General features: G+C 35.0%; 1 protein-coding gene across 6 annotated transcripts in view; it reads right to left on the bottom strand.

Moving 5' to 3' along the window:
• ncam3 (neural cell adhesion molecule 3) overlaps positions 1–18,582 on the bottom strand; it is a 52,607-nt gene extending 34,025 nt beyond the window's left edge. For all 6 annotated transcript variants that reach the window (XR_015512105.1, XR_015512098.1, XR_015512101.1 and 3 more), the window contains exons 1-2: positions 18,511–18,582; positions 15,710–15,795 (exon numbers count right to left, since the gene is read on the bottom strand). The gene's annotated coding sequence lies outside the window, so the exon portion shown is untranslated. The remainder of the gene's footprint in view (positions 1–15,709; positions 15,796–18,510) is intronic.
• Positions 18,583–19,099: the final 517 nt, after the last annotated feature.

A 19,099-nucleotide genomic window follows, 5' to 3' on the forward strand; every position in this document is an offset into this window, starting at 1 on the left:
TCTAATAGGTTAGTATAACAACACTCTTAGACTTTTTATTGTATTTTTGTGGTAACTTACTAGCAGCACCGTTGATCATCCACAGATCTGGGTGTTATAATTGACAGCAACTTAGCTTTTGAAAATCATTTCTCCCATGTCACAAAAACCGCCATTACGAACCGTTACGAAGTATGCTGTCCATCTCCTTTGCAGAAAAGCTAATCCATGTTTTTATGACTCGTAGACTGAATTACTGTAATGCTCTGTTCGCTGGTTGTCCAGCATCCTCTATTAACAAACTTCAGCTAGTACAAAATGCAGCTGCCAGAGTTCTTACAAGATCTAGAAAATCTGATCATATCACTCCAATTTTATCCTCCTTACACTGGCTGCCTGTTAAGTTCCATATTGATTGTAAAATATTGCTTATTATAAAGCTTAAAATAATCTAGCTCCTGTTTATATAACCAACCTTATTTCTCGTTACAATGCAATTTGCGCTTTAAGATCTCAAAACTTAAGGCTTCTGGGAGTACCTAGAATAGCAAAGTCTGCAGCTCTGTTTGGCCAAAGAAGAAATGGTCATGCCTAACTGAGCCTGGAACTCTCCAGGTTTTGTTTTTTCCTTCACTTTCGTCAATTGGTGAATTTTGATCCTCACCACTGTCGTCACTGACTTGCATGGTTTAGGACTTGTGGAGCTGTGCATGTTTAGTGTTTGTATTTCCAGCAGTGAAATTTAAACTACACTGAACTGAACTAAACTTCAACTCTGAAATTTGGACTGACACAGTTTCAGTTTATTATAATCTTCTATGTTAAGCTGATTTGACACATCTACATTGTAAAAGTGAAATAACGATGAATTGATCTGCCGGTAAATTACTGCAACTGCCCCTTTACAGTAACTTACCTGTAAGTGTGTTTTACCGTAGCAAGGCCCTACCGTAATTTTATTTCACAGTAAAACAGCCTTACCGCAAAATCATTTTAATTTTACAGTAGCAGTACAAAACATTTATTTTTATTATTTACTATTAAATTAAAGAAATTCCAAACAAGTGATTATTATTTTTCATTATCAGTCTCGTTTTTGTCGCCAACTACAGTAGCAGAACTTAATTACTTTGATTACAGCAGAATACCACAAATTCCTGATATGCAGTAAGTTATTGTAAAAGTTTTAAAAAGACCCACATATGCAGTACATATTATAGTAGTGAACTGTAAAGAATATATGTGGTATTTTACTGGCCAATTTTGCAGTCAATAGCTGTAAAATTGCAGCAAAGTCTAACAGCAAACATTATATCAATTAATGAAAAATACGCTCTTAAAAATGAAGGTTGTTGGCTCGATTCGCATTTCCACAGTAGTTCAGTACTAATTAAATTCTGTGGTGTTATCGCTTTAGTTGTGCCAGCTCTGCAGTGGCTGCTGCTGATTATTTAACTATAGTGTCTCATGTGTCTCCAATGGGACAGGTAGTGACAATTGTTTTAGACCAATCAGTGATGTGTGTATACATCATATTTTGGTAAAAGTATGGCTAGCTTGAAACCTCACCTGAAGTGGTAAATACACTTCATTGAACATGTACACTAAGGGCTCTATTTTGACGAATCATGCGCAAAATGCAAAGCACAGGGCGCTGGGCACAAACACATTAAGGGCGTGTCAGAATCCACTTTCACTATTATAAGGATGGAAAAATCCACTTTGCGCAATGGTGCATGGTCTAGTTTTCTTAATGAGTTGTGTTTTGAGAATTAACCAATCAGAGTCTCATCTCCCATTCCCTTTAAAAGTCAGTTGAGTCGCGCCATAGCACATTTGCTTTTTACATGATGGACTTTATAAGTGGAAAAACTTAACATTTCACTAGCAAGACAACAGTTAAACAGAGCATCTACAGCGCGAGAATGAGAGATGACCCTCCTCATTCTTGACTTTAGCTTTCACTCCCGTGGATAGGGAAACGTATTGTACGCACAAACATCCATTAGCCTATAAATAATTAATTTCGATTGTTAAGCGCAAAGATTTGTGTCAAAACCATTTCTAAATTCAGCTCTAATTTCCAGTAACCATTACATCCGGTAACCATTCACTTCCATAGTATTTGTTCTTAATGTGGAAGTCAATGGTTACCAATTTCTAGCATTCTTCAAAATATCTTTGTTTCTGTTCAACAGGACAAAAAAAAAAACTAAAACAGGTTTGAAAGCACTTGAGGGTCCAGTAAACAATGAGTAAATGTTCATTTTTGGGTGAACTATCCCTTTAAGGGACAATATTTTTTCTACATACTCAAAATAGCAACAAAAGACATTTTTTTGCCACTAACTGCATGATCAGCGCCACTAAACTTTAATTTCTGAGCGAACTATCCCTTTAAGAAACAATATTTTTCCAAACACTGAACAAAGGCATCCTGTAATCTGGTTTTGCCACCAACTGCGCGATCAGTGCCACTCCTGTTCTCTCCGAGAAACCTCCACACCTCCGACCTTATCTGCAATAAGGGCCGAGCGGCGCGCACTGATTCCCAGCACCTCCACGCTTGATAGCAGGTCAATCAGAGGCGATGCACGGCCCCATGCAAGAGTCCTCTGAGCCTCTGGGACTGCAGTCCACCCATTTAGGAGCTCGTATCAGCGTGATAATCAGCCCCTGTCATTTTCGTTCATTATGAGGGAGCATGTGCTTTCAAAGCTGGCCAGGGGAGATGAAAAGAAGCCTGCTGTGAGTTCTTATTTAGTGCGTTTTAAAGGGACAGTGCACCCAAAAAGTCTATCAGAAAATTCGATCAATTGCTGGCCTTTCACTTGTTCCAAACATCTTTGAGTTTCTTTATTCTGCTAACAATGATAGTTTAATAAAAAGCTGGAAACCTTTAGCCTAACCCTAACCCACTGACTTCTTTATAGGCATGTGCCCCAATTATTCTGACAACATAAATAAAAATCTCATGGTTTTATGAGATATCACAGTATTGTGATTTACTGCTCTAAAATATGTTCTTTTGAAATGTTTCAGTAAACAAACAATGACATTTCCCCCCATTGAACACACTGTATTTTATTTTAAGAAATATTTTGGTACCGCGTGCTTTGTTGATCACATGCTTTTGATTGAACACCGCTGGTACTGCATCAGCTCTGTATATTGCACCAATCAGACGAATACTGACACACTATTAATAACTAGAGCTTTCTACTCCAGTCATCTTCATCTTGAAGAATCCCCCCTTCCACCCCTACTCCTCCCCTTCTCTGATAGGGCGGCACGGCAGCCCAGAGGTTAGCACTGTTGCCTCACAGCAAGAATGCCGCTGGTTCAGCCCCTCTCCGAGCTGGTCGGCGTTTCTGTGCGGAGTTTGAATGTTCTCCACATGTACACGTGGGTTTCCTGGTTTACTCCCACCACCATAAGTAAATTGACTACTTCAAAATAGTATCTTATATGGAATAAAATCGTTGTCACAAATATTTAATGAGTAAATAAAACTCACACATCTGTATTTATAAAAACATAAAGGAAAATGGAATGTACTCGTGGATACAATTCCAAAAATTGCAATTAGAACGGACGCAGATTCGACATTGTACTTTGCAAATACGAAATAGAGTTTCACTACGGACACGACAACCTGATTACGAGTACGAATCAAAAGTGCGAACTCCACTGTCAAAATGACGTCACTGCTGTCACAGGCATTAATAAACAAGCAAGGGCCATCGATCACAATAGTGCTTTTGCTAGGCACTGGAGCTCCCACACACCGTCGTAAGATTTTTGTTATTCCCTCTTTGAGAAATGTCCATACTAAAGGTTGATGAGGTCCATTTTCGCTGCGTTTCTTGGACATTTTATTTATCAAAATTAAGAACGGACCGAGGATAGTGAGCTGGCATAATGTAAGTTAACGTTACATGCAGCGAGCGCAGAATTTCTCTGGGAATCACTTAACAGTGTTTAACTACAACATGACGTTTGTTGGCTCGAGGATATTCTGAGCTCAGGGCTCTCTCCCGGGAGAGCATGCCAAACACGCATTACAATCAATCATTAGCTAAGTGTGAGCTCTTGAAGTACAGTTTTTCCACTAAATAAATGTACTTGAGTTAGAGCAAAAGTGTGCATATTTAAATGTACTCAAAACGAACAAGTTCCCCAGCAATTTCACTAAAGTAAATACAATGAAGTAAACTACCCACCTTCGTTACTACCTACCTCAATAGGTTTTAAAGTCTCTGCACTGTTCAGGTCTGTAGCATGTTTAGATGTTGGTTTATAAGAGATTTACTTTTCAAATGTTTCATGACAAGTAGCTTTTGATGTAGAGTAAAACAAAAAAAAAACATATAGTAAGGAAAGTAACAGTAAGAACAGTATAACAAAGTTTTAGTGGTTTTAAAACCTTGGGCTCTATTTTGAAGATCCATGCACAAAGTCTAAAGCGCAAACGCATTAAGGGCGTTTCAGAATCCACTTTTGCTATTTTAAGGAAGGAAAAATCCACTTTGCGCCGTGGCGCATGGTCTAATAGGGTTGAGCTTATTTTCTTAATGAGTTATAGGTGTGTTTTGAGAATAAACCAATCAGAGTCTCGTCTCCCATTCCCTATAAGAGTCAGTTGCGTCGCGCCAGGGCGCATTTGCTATTTACATGATGACTTTGTAGGTGTAAAAACTTAATACTTCACTAGAGAGAAAACAGTTAAACAGAGCATTTGCAGCTCAAAAATGGGAGATAAGCCTCCTCATTCTTTACTTTTGCTTTCACTCCCATGGATAGGGAAACGTGTTGTAAGCACAGACATCCATTAGCCTATAAATAATTTATTTTTTTGTTAAGCACAAAGATTTGTGTCAAAACTATTTCTAATTCAGTTCTAATTTCCAGCAAACGAATAAACGAACAATAATAACGTAGTGTTGTCAAAAAAAAGTTATTAAAATACACATGCAGTGCCCCATATAGGTCTGAAACCTGACAGGTGGGCAAATCTAAGCTTGTTTTTAATAATACAAATATAAATATGCATATGATAAATAGTACTGCTAAAAATAATAACACTTTACCAAAGCAAATAGTTATGAATAAATTGAAAAAGTTTGGTTTTATATTTATGTCGGCTCGAAAAGAATAATTTTTGTTATATTATAATCCTTTAATTATTTTTCATATGTAAAGATATTTGTGTATTGCTCTACATCCTGTGTGTATTAAGCATGTGTTAGCGAGGCGAAACTAGCAAACAACAATTGCATCGCACCTTGCGCTGCATTGCGCCGGGTGTATGATAGGGCCCCTTGACCTTTCCAAACCGTGGTAAACTTTGAAACCGGTTATCATCACATGCCTACTTCTAGTTTTGTTCTTCCTATTAGCTTCCAGCTTTCTTCAAAATATCTTTTAGGGTTCAACAGAATAACTCATAAAAGTTTGAAAGCACTTGAGTGAGAGTAAATAAGCAGTACATTTACATTTTTGGGTGAACTAACCCTTTCGGTCTTCATAATTCGTACAATTTAGCATGATTTGCTTATTCCCCAATGATGGTTGGGTTTAGGGATGGGGTTTGGTGCCACACCTCCTTTAAAATCCTACCTTTTTGTACGACTGAACTCATACGAATTAACCACTATTTAACTGACAAAATGTGAAACAGTTACGTCTCCTCGTGAGATCACGCTGGATGATCTTTCTCAAAAAGTCAAAATCTCCAGAGAGACGGAACTTCCCTTTTAAGACCCCCCAAAACAATGAGCCCACACCCTCCAGTTTTGGGATGCCACACGACGCCAGCTCCCAAAAGTGTAGACCAGCATCTGTTCCCGTCTTTGTCCTTCCCTCAGTCTAGTAAACAAACAATAGTTGCACAGACAATGGGGTGTTAGTCTGGAGCCAGTGGCGTAGTGCTGACATGTAGTAAAAACACGCTGGTGAGAAGCGCACACATGGACACGCACGCACACACGCAGATTATTGTCTGGACGAGTAGACTGTGCTGGGCGTGAACTGATGCTTTAGGAAGAGCTGGCGTACGGTAGACTGATGTCTGACACACGGCCTGAAATTACACCAATCAACATGCTGATTACATGCGGATTGTGTGCAATGGCACGACAGCAATGCTATTGATTTTATTTCATTAATGCAGACTTGCCAATCATCACTGATTTGAAACCAAAATATTGAAGTGTATTTATTCACTAGATAATCCAACAATAAGAAGCAGACCTTGTTTCTGTAATATTTTTATGCATTACGTCTTTTGAAACCGATTAAAATTACATGTTTGTGTAAACATGTAATTGTGGATCAGAACTTTGGATCTGAACTTTAATTTTAATTTTTCTGACTCATCAACATTTTCACATAATAAACACATATTCCTGAACGAAAACTTACCTAAACCTAAGATAAAATAAACTAAGACTGAATTTAAGCTTAAAATTAAACAACACCTTAATTAAATTGAACTTAAACTAAAATAAAAAAATAAAAAATAAAAACTTAAACTAAACTTTAATTAAAATAATGTTAAACTTTCACTAAACTAAAAACTGAAACTAAAACTTAAAATAAACTAAAAATAAACCCTAAACTATAATTTAACTTAAACTAAACAACATTTTTTAAATAAACTAAACTAACCTAAAACTTCAACTAAATTTAACTTAAACTAAACTAAAACTAAACGTAAACTAAACAAAAACTGAAACTAAGCTAAACTAAAACGTAAATTAAACTAAAATTTAAAAATAAAATAAAATAAAACTACATTTAACTTAAACTAAAACTAAAAATTAAGCGATGCAGTGGAGCAGTAGGTGTCGCCTTACAGCAAGAAGTTGTTGCTGTGAGTCTTGCTGGTTCGAGTCTTGGCTGGGTTAGTTGGCATTTCTGTGTGGAGTTTGCATGTTCTCCCTGTGTTTGCGTGGGTTTCCTCCGGGTGCTCCGGTTTCCCCCACAGTCCAAAGACATGCAGTACGAGTGAATTGGGTAGGCTAAATTGTTCGCAGTGTATGAGTGTGAATGAGAGTGTATGGATGTTTCCCAGAGATGGGTTGCAGCTAGAAGGGCATCCGCTACATAAAACATAAGCTGGATAAGTTGGCGGTTCATTCCGCTGTGGCAACCCCAGATTAATAAAGGGACTAAGCCGACAAGAAAATGACTTGATGAATGAATAAAAATTTTAAATAAACTAAACTAAAACTCAAATTAAAATTTAACAAACTAAACTGAAACTAAATTTAACTTAAACTATATATTATATTATATTATATTTCATTATATTATATTATATTATATTATATTATATTATATTATATTATATTATATTATATTATATTATTCATTCATTTTCTTGTCGGCTTAGTCCTTTTATTAATCCGGGGTTGCCACAGCGGAATAAACCACCAACTTATCCAGCACGTTTTTTACACAGCGAATATATTATATTATATTGTATTGTAATGTACTGTATTGTATTGTATTGTATTGTATTGTACTGTATTGTATTGTATTGTATTGTATTGTATTATATTACATTATATTATATTATATTATATTATATTATATTATATTATATTATATTATATTATATTATATTATATTATATTATATTATATCATATTATATATCATTGTAAAAAAAGTTTCACAAATCAACACAATTGTCCAGGGTTCATACAGTCATTGAAAACCTGGAACAGTCATGGAATTTTGATATAGCATTTTCCAGGCCTGGAAAAGTTCTGGAAAAACTGAAAAACCCAAAACGTTTTGGAAAAGTCATAAAATTAGTATAACAAATATCTGTATTCTTGAATTAGAGCTGCGCTATATTGGAAAAATCTGACATTACGATATTTTGTATTTCTGTGTATATTTCGATGTAAATACAATTTCCCCAGATGATTTAACAGGTTTATTTGGATTGATTGGGGGGATTTTGTAGAGGAATGAATTTTGAATAATATATAACAAATAAATGACAAGCATAGATAAATAAAATATAGCAAAGACAAAAGTAATATCTAGTTTTCAGGTATTCACTATTCAAGTACAGATATTGAATAATCAACACTGCATAATCTTCATTGTATATTATTTTATCTTTATGATAAATGTCTTGTGGCCGGATGTTTTAACATCTGAAATATTGAAATGTTCTCACAGGCCAACAATCTCACGGCAATTTGTAACTTTTTGATTTAGTGGCTAATTCTTATTTAGTATGATTTGCTCATCCCCCAATGACAGTTGGGTTTAGGGGTGGAGTTAGGTGCCACGCCTCCTTTTTAAAATCGTACAATTTCGTAAGACTGAACTCGTACGAATTCGTACAAATTAGCCACTAAACTAGCAAAGTGTAAAATACTTACCATTTTCTCGTGAGATCAGTCTGCGCAGTCACAGGCCTTAAAGGGACAGTTCAAGATTAAAATGTTCTCACTATTTATTCACACTTCACTAGTTTCAATACTATAGGAGTTATTAAATTAGCCTATATTCTTTTTGTGTTCCTTAAAAAAATAAATCTTATAAATGAAACAAATCAAGAGTGTAATGAAAATGGCAAGTAATCTTTTAAAAAAATGAAAGCAGAAGATAAAGTTTTACTGTGTTATGATTAAACTCTGTATTTAACTATAATCCCAACATTGCATATCCTGCGATGTGACTATTGCGGATGCACACATTGCGATATATCGATGCTCAAAAATTGATATATTGTGCAGCCCTAACTTGAATATAAACTAGTTGTCTTTATTTATTTTTTTGTCCTTGGCTAAAAACTTGCTCTCACACTGTTAGTGCTGCATTATCAAAATCAATATATAAACAAATTTAAACAACATAGATTGCCGCGTGTTCCATGATACGCAGTAATACATTTGAACACCATTGCTTTTCTTCTTATTTACATGTAGACATTACATGAAACAGTACGCAATGAAAATGTACCTCTGGAAAAGTCTTGGAAAAGTCATGGAAGTTTAGTAGCAAAAATGTGTATGAATGTCCATTTTGGCGTAAACTATCCCTTTTAACAATGCGCTGATGAGATTAACAGTAACAGGTTTCAGCTATGTATATACTACACTCCATTTCTTTGATGTTAACAGATCCTGAAAAAGCCACTTGGCACTGGAGCCCATATCCATAAAGAATACACTTTGTAGTTCAGAATAGACAAGACGAGCTATATATAGTTTCCCAGTACGTGTTACTTGTGTATAAGAGGAAGGAAAGTGCCGTCTCTTACTACAATGTTGCTTGACACACAGGATAGTCAAAGGCAAAATATCTGGCTTCAAACTGGGAGCGCAACAGGTCACTGTAAACTTGGACTTGCGCTGGGATATTGGTTTGAACTTTCTGTTGACTGCATTTTATCAACACGGCTTCGGTCAAGTTTATGTTTGTGGGATAGTGCTATTGTTCTTCTGACGTGGTCAACGATGCTGTTTGAGCATTTATATTTGCGTATGAGCATTAGTATGTAGTCAAAACAAAGGTGGGGTAAATGTGAGCATCTGACTTTAAATGTAAAGCCTCGTCTTGTCAATCAGGTGAAGATAATCATTCGGACAATAGCAGGAAGACTGCAGCATTTCAGCACTAGTAAATAAAGCTGCATGCATAAATATACGCACAGCCCTAATGAATGCTGTAGAAGGGTAAATACTGAGCTAACAATAAGATGTGTGCTGCTAATAATAGCAATAGTCCAGTGTTGTTATTATTATTAATGGCATGCTGGCATAAAACTGCTGATTCGACTGGAAGCTTGAATATTTCTGAGAGGGCATGTTTACGGTCAAATGTGCTGGGGGTTTAAAATTGATTTATTTTGTCTGGCTATGATAAACATGCCTTTCTATAGTTTTATTGGCATATCAAGTTGACTTTAGATTTTAAACAGTAATATTAAAGAAAAACTAATTTTAGCTTCTGATTAAATATATAAATAAAGGCCAATGTTGTTAGCTGTTATAAATAAGGGAGTTATTTTGAAAATAAAACAAACAAATAAAAAACAAACACTAAGAAACAGAAACAAAAAACAAGCAAGAAGTTAAGACTAAGAGAAGTAGGCAAGACAGGTTTATTTATAAAGCACATCTCATTCACAATCGTAGTTCAAAGTGCTTTACATAAACAGGGATAAAAGATACAAGTATTAGAAAGTAAAAACAAATAAAAACAGTGATTAAAACGTGTTAAACAGGTTTTAAAAGAATGAAAAAGAAAAGAAAGACATAATATTCAATTCAATTCAATTCAGCTTTATTTGTATAGGCTTTTACAATGTAGATTGTGTCAAAGCAGCTTCACATAAATGGTCATAGTAACTGGAACAGTGTGGTTCAGTAACTGGAACAGTGTGGTTCAGGTTTTAGTGTTTAAGTTCAAGTTTAATAATAGTGCGAGATTAAGGAAATAGAGAGAGAAAATAAGAAAAATAAAGACAACAAGAAAGAAAAGTAAGATTAAGAAAATATTAAGAAAAGATTAAAAAAGAAAGAAAGAAAGAAAGAAAGAAAGAAAGAAAGAAAGAAAGAAAGAAAGAAAGAAAGAAAAATTAAGAAAAACAAATTAACAAAGAGAAGGCAAGAGACTGAGAAAAAGAAAGGAAAAACAAAAAATGAATGAAAAACTAAGAAACAAAAAAGAAAAACTAAGTAAGAAAGAAAGAAAGAAAGAAAGAAAGAAAAAAAGAAAAAAAGATGAAAACAAAGAAAAGGAAATAGACTAGGAAAAGGAACTAAAAATGAGAACTAAAAAGAACTAAAAAAGAACTAAAAATGTTAGTAAATGTAAATAAAAATTAAAGCTAAGAAAAAAAAAGAAAACAAAAAAAATTAAAGGAAGAAAAAAGGAAAGAAAAAAGGAAAAGAAACTAAGAAAAAAAGAAAAACTAAGAAAATTAAAGAAAGACAAAAAGAAAGACAGGCAGAAAAAAGACTAAGAAACAGAAATAGAAAACAAGCATGAAATAAAGGCTAAGAAAAAAAGAGAAAAGAATAAGAAAAGTAAAAGAAAAAAAGACAGACTATAAGAAAAGGAAAGAAAAACTAAGAAAATGAAAGAAAGAAAATGAAAATGAAAGAAATAAAAAGAATCAAAAAAGAAAGAAAGAAAGCAAAAGAATGAAAAAGAAAGAGAAAAAGTAAGAAAAAAAACAAAGAAAAAACAGAAAATGAAAGACAAAGAAAACAGAAAACTTTTGAAAAAGAAAGTAAAAACAAAAAAAGAGGGTAAAACTAAGAAAATGAAAGAAAGAAAAAAGGAAAGAATGAAAAGAAAGAGAAATAAAAAAAGAAAGATAGAAAGAAATGAAAAGGATAAAGAAAGGAAAAAAATAAAAAAAGAAAGAAGAGTTAAAACAAACAAAAAAGAAAAATGAAACAAACAAATAAAACAAAGACAAAAAAACTAAGAAAAGAGAAGTAAAATCTAAGAAGAAATTAGAGAAAAACTAAAGACAAAAAAAGATTAAAAGAAAGAAAAACTAAAAAAGACAAAAGAAAATAATGAAACACTAAGAAAAAAAGAAAGAAGTAAAAATGAAAACAAAAAATTAAAAAAGGACTACAAGAACTACAAATTATTTAATAATAAACAAACCATTAATCAGCGTTTGAATAATTAATTAGTACGTACACTTGTATTAATCTATGCAGGAATGAGTTTTCCCAACATCACAGTATTTTCAAAAATGATGCTGTTCAATCATTCATTGCTTTTTTTCTTCGGCTTAGTCCCTTTATTTATCAGGGGTCGCCACAGTGGAATGAACCGTCAACTATTCCGGCACATGTGGATACCCTTCCAGTCGCAACCAAGTACTGGGAAACACCCATACACTTCAGCCAATTTTATTTACCCCAATTCACCAAGAGCGCCTGTCTTTGGACTGTAGGGAAAACCGGAGCACCCAGAGGAAACCCACGCCAACACAGGGAGAACATGCAAACTCCACACAGAAATGCCTAGCTGGGACTCGAACCAGCAACCTTCTTGCTATAAGGTGACAGTGCTAACCACTGAGCCACCATGCCGCCCCAAATTATGCTGTTGACAGTTGTTATATAAAGTAATTGTTACATTTGGAGTCCACTGAACGAACAAACAACTGAGGTTCAATTCAAAGTTTAATTTTAGGGTGATGCAAATACTAACAAAATGCATGTAGATCAGTTAAATAAATAACATCAGAAAGACTTATAGCTATTGAAATATCACCTCAGATCAACACAGAAAACTGCTATCATTAAACGTGCCATTATGAGTATGAGTATGAGTTTAATGCTATCAGTTTATATAATCCGGCTCAACTGTGTACTAATAAATCAGAGCGTTTTTACACAATATTTTTAACATAAGAAACAGAAACATTGAGCGTTTAAAACCTTCAGTGCAGTCACTCTGAATTCAATACAATCTTATACTGTACATCATATGCAATGAATCATTACAGGGCCTGTTAATGTACACATTATCAGAGATTTTGTATGCATAAGATGTTCTGCACTGATTAATAACAGGGGAAGTGTCGTATATAAGGTCTCCACTAGGATTTGGATCGATTCAAGTTCAAAGTCTGGAGCTACAGTAATCTTTCATCATTCTGCTGCCAAATTTATTCTAGCCATTTGTGTTTTCAGACAGAAAATCGATAAACTCACAGCCTGGTGAATGTCCTCTATTAACCCACATTAGCCTTAACATTGACCTTATTTATTCATTCATTCATTCATTCATTCATTCATTCATTCATTCATTCATTCATTCATTCATTCATTCATTCTTTCATTCATTCATTCTTTCATTCATTCATTCATTCATTGCCACATCAACTTATGCCTTAAAAATGGATATACACAAAAATATTACATGATAAAAACAAATTCATATTACAATAAAAAGTTACTTAGACAAATATATAAAATATAAATAATTAAAACTCACACAAAAATATATTCAAAGTTAATTATGATTTTTCAATTCAATTAATGATAAATAATTTAAGATTCTTCCTGGTGGTGCCTTTTTAAAAATGTCCATCAAAGTAGGCTCGTTAAAGAAACTTTGTCTAATTGTATTCAAACTTCCACGTTCCAATATGTTTCATGGTAAGAGCAGCCTGGCAGTAATTACATTTAGGTGGGTCTTCGTTGTTGAGTAAATACAAATGAGTCCGCCAAGAATCTCCAATACGACATCTAGTATAGACAGTTTGTTCATTCCTGGTCTCAAATTGATAATTCTCCAAGTGTCTTTCATTTATTTCCGGGATAATTTCATGTAAATAATTATTTATGCAGTTGTCCCATTCTCTTTGCCATGCTTCGTTTATGTACAACATAATTGTGGGTTTCAAGTCCTCAGGAGGAAATAAACATTCTGTCACTTTCAAGGATTTTATACGGTTCCTTTTACAGCATCGATATTGTAATGTAATTAAAAGAAAATCAGTTAAATAGACTTCGGCATTCATTCAGTTGCTCAAGCGTAAAACAAGACAAACACGCGCCCATCAGAATTGGCAGACTAGCCCAGAAGCTCAGTTGAACATACTGGGGTAAAATAAATGCTCATATTATAAAGAAAAAGAAGTCAGAATTATTAGCCCTCCTGTAAATTTTCTTTTTCAAGTATTTCCCAAATGATGTTTAACAGAGCAGGGAATTTTTCCACAGTATTTCCTATAATATATTTTCTTCTGGATAAAGTCTTGTTTTAATTAAGCTAGAATAAAAACAGCTTTTGATTATTTAAAAACCATTTTAAGGTCAAAATTATTAGCCAAGATTTTGGATAAAATTTAAAACTGTTTTTGTTTGTCTTTGTCTGACAAAAATGCTTATATTTATATGATTTTTGTGTGCACAAAAGTGTTTTTGGAGCTTCGTTTTATTACTCTTGAAATTTTTGGACAATGCATTTGGTTGCTTTTCTGGACTTTTTGAGTGTTGGCTTTTTCGTCTCTGGACATTTTCTGTCTATGAAATAAGAGAGAGCTCCCGGATTTCATCCAAAATATCTTTTCTATGTTTTGTGGTGTTTTGTGTTTGTTTTCTGTTTCGCTTCCTCTTCTCTTTTATGTTGTGTACTCTGTCCTGCCCAGGTGTGCAACCATTGGTTGAGGAGGCTGTCAATCACCATTTTGACACACTCTACGCACCAATCAGGAGCTGGTCCGCCACATTTAAAAGGCATACGCTTGCGCTGTTCAGCAGGAGCGCTTGGCTCGCAACCAAACTCCTCACTTTTGTCAACCGGCCTGTTTATTTGTGCTCGTATTATTTTTGTTGCTGTTGTTATTTAGATTGTGTCTCGTTTAAGTGCTTTATGTATTAGATAAGTTTGTGCAGCTCAATTTATTATTAGGAAGTCGAATAATCTTTATGAGAACTGGATTATCAGATATCAGAGCTCTTGTTTTGCTAATTGCTAACAGTGTGTACTTTACGAGAACTCTAGTCATTTTAAGCAGCTTAGTTTTTTTTGTTTTAGTTAGTTTATGGAGGAGTTGCCACAGTTGTAATTATGTTTTACAATGATTAAGAAGTTCATTCATTCATTCATTCATTCATTCATTCTCCTTCAGCTTAGCTCCTTATTTATCAGAGGTTGCCACAGCTGAATGAACTGCCAACTTTTCCAGCATATGTTTTACACAGTGGATGCCCTTCCAGCTGCAACCCAGTACTGGAAAACATCCCACACATTTACACACATACACTATGCCCAATTTAGTTTATTCAACTCACCTATAGCGCATGTCTTTGGACTGTGGGGGAAACCACAAAACACTGAGGAAACCCACCCAAACACAGGGAGAACATGCAAACTCCACAAAAAAAAAAATGCCAGGACTCAAACCACTAATCTTGTTGCTCTGAGGCGACAGTGTTAACCACTGAGCCACCATGTCGCCCAGTCACATTAAACTTACTCTAAAACTCTGTATTAGGAGATAGTTCACCCCCAAATTACTGATAAAAAAACTGATAAACGATGCAGTGCTATTTACAGACTTCTAGAAACATCAACACACACACAAATGCAGCTCTGAGATTATGCTAAAAATTTGATCACCATGAGGGGGAAAAACCAAACAAGGCCCAATTAAATACCCACAACGCAACAGTTTCTTGAGAACCCACCCACATGTCCAGGCAGAACGATCTCAGAATAGCAAAGAAAAATAAACTTAATTGGCTTGATCAGGAAACTACAGCACTGTGACACATGCGGAGCTAGATAACTACACGACAAAACAAGCCTGAAATAATCCTGGACAGTGTTTCTCTGTTTATCTGGGACAGTTTTTTTTATTGCCATTATTTTTATTTTACAATTATTATTATTATTATTATTATTTTAAACAAAAAGCCTAAAAACATGAGGGGCTGCATTTGTAAGGTCTTATAATATTTTTTGGGCTAATTCTAAATCTTTGAATCATGCATGAATACAATAGTATGCTCTTTTTAAGTAAATATTTTCAGAGAATTGTTTATTTTCATTTATTTTTGGTTCATTCTAACAGAAGATATGGGTAAATCTTCCTGATGTGCATCATTGTTTGTGAATTTTGTTTGTTTGTTTATTGGGAATTTCTGTTATCAGGAGAACAGCCACACAGAACTAAGGGACAGAAATCATCAAACATCAGTTTAATTCATCTTGCATACCTTGGATCTTGGAGAAAAGTTGGGCTTTACTGTACACAATGTTCCTGAGATCTCTTATTGGCTGCTTGTTCATATAAATGTGAGCCCTAAAAAAAAACACATCATAAAATAAGACAGAAATTGAATTAAGGAAAATATAAAATTATGCCTGATAGAAGAACTGTAAACATTGTTGTTGATGAATGTAATTGTAAATACATATTTAAAAAGAATTAATGAAAAAGAATGTAAAAAAAATGGCTTGTTGAAAAGTATATTTAAAAAAATAAGTTAAAAAAATATAATAATAGTCAGCGCCAGTGGTGTAGTGGTTAGTGCGTCGACACATGCACTCCGGTGCTTGCGGCGGCCCGAGATTCGATTCCGCCTCGCGGTCCTATGCCGATCCTTCCCCTCTCTCTGCTCCCCATGCTTTCCTGTCAATTCTTTCTACTGTCCTATCAAAAATAAAGGTGACACCCCCCCCCCCCCCCCCCAAAAAAAATAAAAATAAAATAAATAAATAAATAAAAAATATAATAATAAATAAAATGTTATAATAAATGTATAAAATGGCTTTGTATGGAAATTAAATTATTGTATTAAAATCAAACAGCATTTGTTTAGGATGAATATTAAATTAAAACTGCACTTAATTTAATTAAATAGTCAATGTTAATATAAGATCAAATAAATAGCACAGCACTTGACCAGTTCAGAACTAATAAATTAAGTAAAAAATAAATAAATAAATATAAATATCTATTTTTGTGGCATAGACTCAACAAGGTACTGGAAATATTCCTGAGATTTTGGTCATCATACAGTTAATTTGTCAGCTCACATTTATGATGCAAATCTCCCATTCCACCACATCCTAAAGTTGCTCTTCTGGATTGAGATATGGTGTCTGTGGAGGCCATTTGCGTACAGTGAACTCATTGTAATGTTCAATAAATCAGTCTGACATGATTTGCACTTTATGACATGCTGCGTTAGCCTGCTGGAAGTAGCCATCAGAAGATGGGTACACTTTGGTCATAAAGGAATGGACATGGTCAGCAACAATATTTCAGGTAGGCTGTGTTGACACAATACTCAATTGGTACTAATGGCCCCAAAGCATGCCAAGAAATTACCCTCAACACCATTACACCACTACCAGCCTGAACCATTGATACAAGACAGAATGGATCCATGCATTCATGTTGTTGATGCCAAATTCTGACCCTACCATGTGAATGCTTCTGTAGAAATGGAGGCTCATCAGACCAAGCAACGTTTTTCCAATCTTCTATTGTCAAATTTTGGTGAGCCTGTGTGATTGTAGCCCCAGTTTCCTGTTCTTAGCTGACAGGAGAGGCACCCGGTGTGGTCTTCTGCTGCTGTAGCCCATCTGCCTCAAGGTAGGATGTGTTGTGTTGTAAGCGTTCAGAGATGCTCTTCTGCATACCTCAGTTGTCCTTTTCTTACCTCTCTTTCTATCAGCTGGAATCAGTCTGGCCATTCTCCTCTGACCTCTGGGATCTAAAAGGCATTTGTGCCCACAGAACTGCCGTTCACTGGATATTTTCTCTTTTTTAGACCATTCTCTGTAAACCCTTGAGATGGTGGTGCGTGAAAATCCCAGTAGATCAGCAGTTTCTGAAATAACTCAGACCAGCCCATCTGACACCAACAACCATGCCATGTTCAAAGTCACTTAAATCACCTTTCTTCCCCATTCTGATGCTCGATTTAAACTGCAGCAGATCGTCTTGACAATGTCTACATGCCTAAATGCATTGAGTTGCTGCCATATGATTAGAAATTTGCGTTATGGGCATTTGGACAGGTGCAGCAGCGTGCAGAGATTATCCAAGGGCCATGTGCAGGATACATTTTTTGAAGAGCCAGGGGGTGGGGGGGGTTTGGGGGTGTCGCAAACTGAAGAGCGGGGGGTGAAGTGGGTGGTTTTGGGGAGATGGGGGTGTGGTTAGAGAGGGGGTTTGTTTTGTTTTCAAACAAGAGGGCTGGGGGGGGGGGGGGATCATTTTGCACTTGAGATCATTTTGGAAGGGCACTTTATATCCAAGACGAAAAAGGGCACAGGTTGAGCCCTATGCGTGCACGTGCCTGGAGGTGTACCTAATAAAGTGGCCGGTGAGTGGATAAATCACTGCATAGTATGTCTGCAACTCTCACCTTTGTTTTTCAATTTGTTATTTTTTAATCCTCAATTGTAAATCTCTTTTGGATAAAAGCATCTGCTAGTTATGTTAAAATAAATTTTAAAAATCATATAAAACAAAACACAACTACACTTGACTGATTAAGTTCTTTATAAATTAAATTGCTGTAAATGTTTTCCAAAAGGGATTCATGTTTCATTTTAGATAACCTGATAAACTGAATAAAATAAACTCAACGGAAGAACATGTATGATTTCCATACTTGCACTTATTTTTTGACATTTGCACTTATTATTTGTTTTTTGAAAGCTGTGATGACTTTTACTTTAGAACTATTCTAAAATGAGGAAAATCATAATAAATGAATGTGAAGTAAACCATCACTTTAAAAAGCTAAATAAATCAATGAATAAATAAATAAGAAGTAAAAAAAATCTTCTGTCACCAGCTTGGACAGGAAGACAACAGAATGACGGATTAAGGGAAATAAATTCCTCCGCTTGACTGATTTAAATGACCGCTGCCCGATTATGTCGGACGGCCCTCCCTCAACTTTATCTCCCCGTCCCAGGAGTGTCGACACTAGCCCAAATAAAAGCTGACCCTTTGTTCATGAGAGAGACGCTGTCATCCACACCCATGGACACCCACCATGCCATGCTGGCTCTTCCCGAGACATCAGAGAGGAGACACTTTGATATCCGTCCATTCTGGAGTCCTTCCGGTCCCGATGATCAGCGCTGATCTTTTATCTGTGATCGACGCGTGACGTAATGCTATGCTAGTGCAGTCGCCGCTAATACCCTTTAGCCTGCTAACTTAAACTAAAAGAAGTACAACATCATAACAACATAAAACAAAGCACTAATAAAAAAACAGCACCTAAACGCCCTTCAAGATTCTGAAATTCCACAAGCTTATACCCTTTTTAGTATGTAGCCTATACGCATTTATTTGTTCATTTGTTTGTTTTATATATTTATTTTTGTACACCCTTGACCTTTTTGTCTTTTCGTTCTTTCTTCTTTACTTTATTGTTCTGTACTCTGTTCTTTAAGCATTAATACAAAATAATAAAATAAATAAAAATATATGCTAGTTGTATGCTAGCTGACTAAATAATATCAACGTGTTTTCTATAGTCTTTCTTTCTTTCTTTCTTTAGACTTTCTTTAGTCTTTCACAGTATTTTTTTAATCAAACAACCGACTTTATTGAAATTAAGTGGACATTCACAGTA

The sequence above is a fragment of the Danio rerio genome, chromosome 16 (genome assembly GCF_052040795.2).
Source record: "Danio rerio strain M-AB ecotype USA chromosome 16, GRCz13ab, whole genome shotgun sequence".
NCBI lineage: Eukaryota > Metazoa > Chordata > Actinopteri > Cypriniformes > Danionidae > Danio > Danio rerio.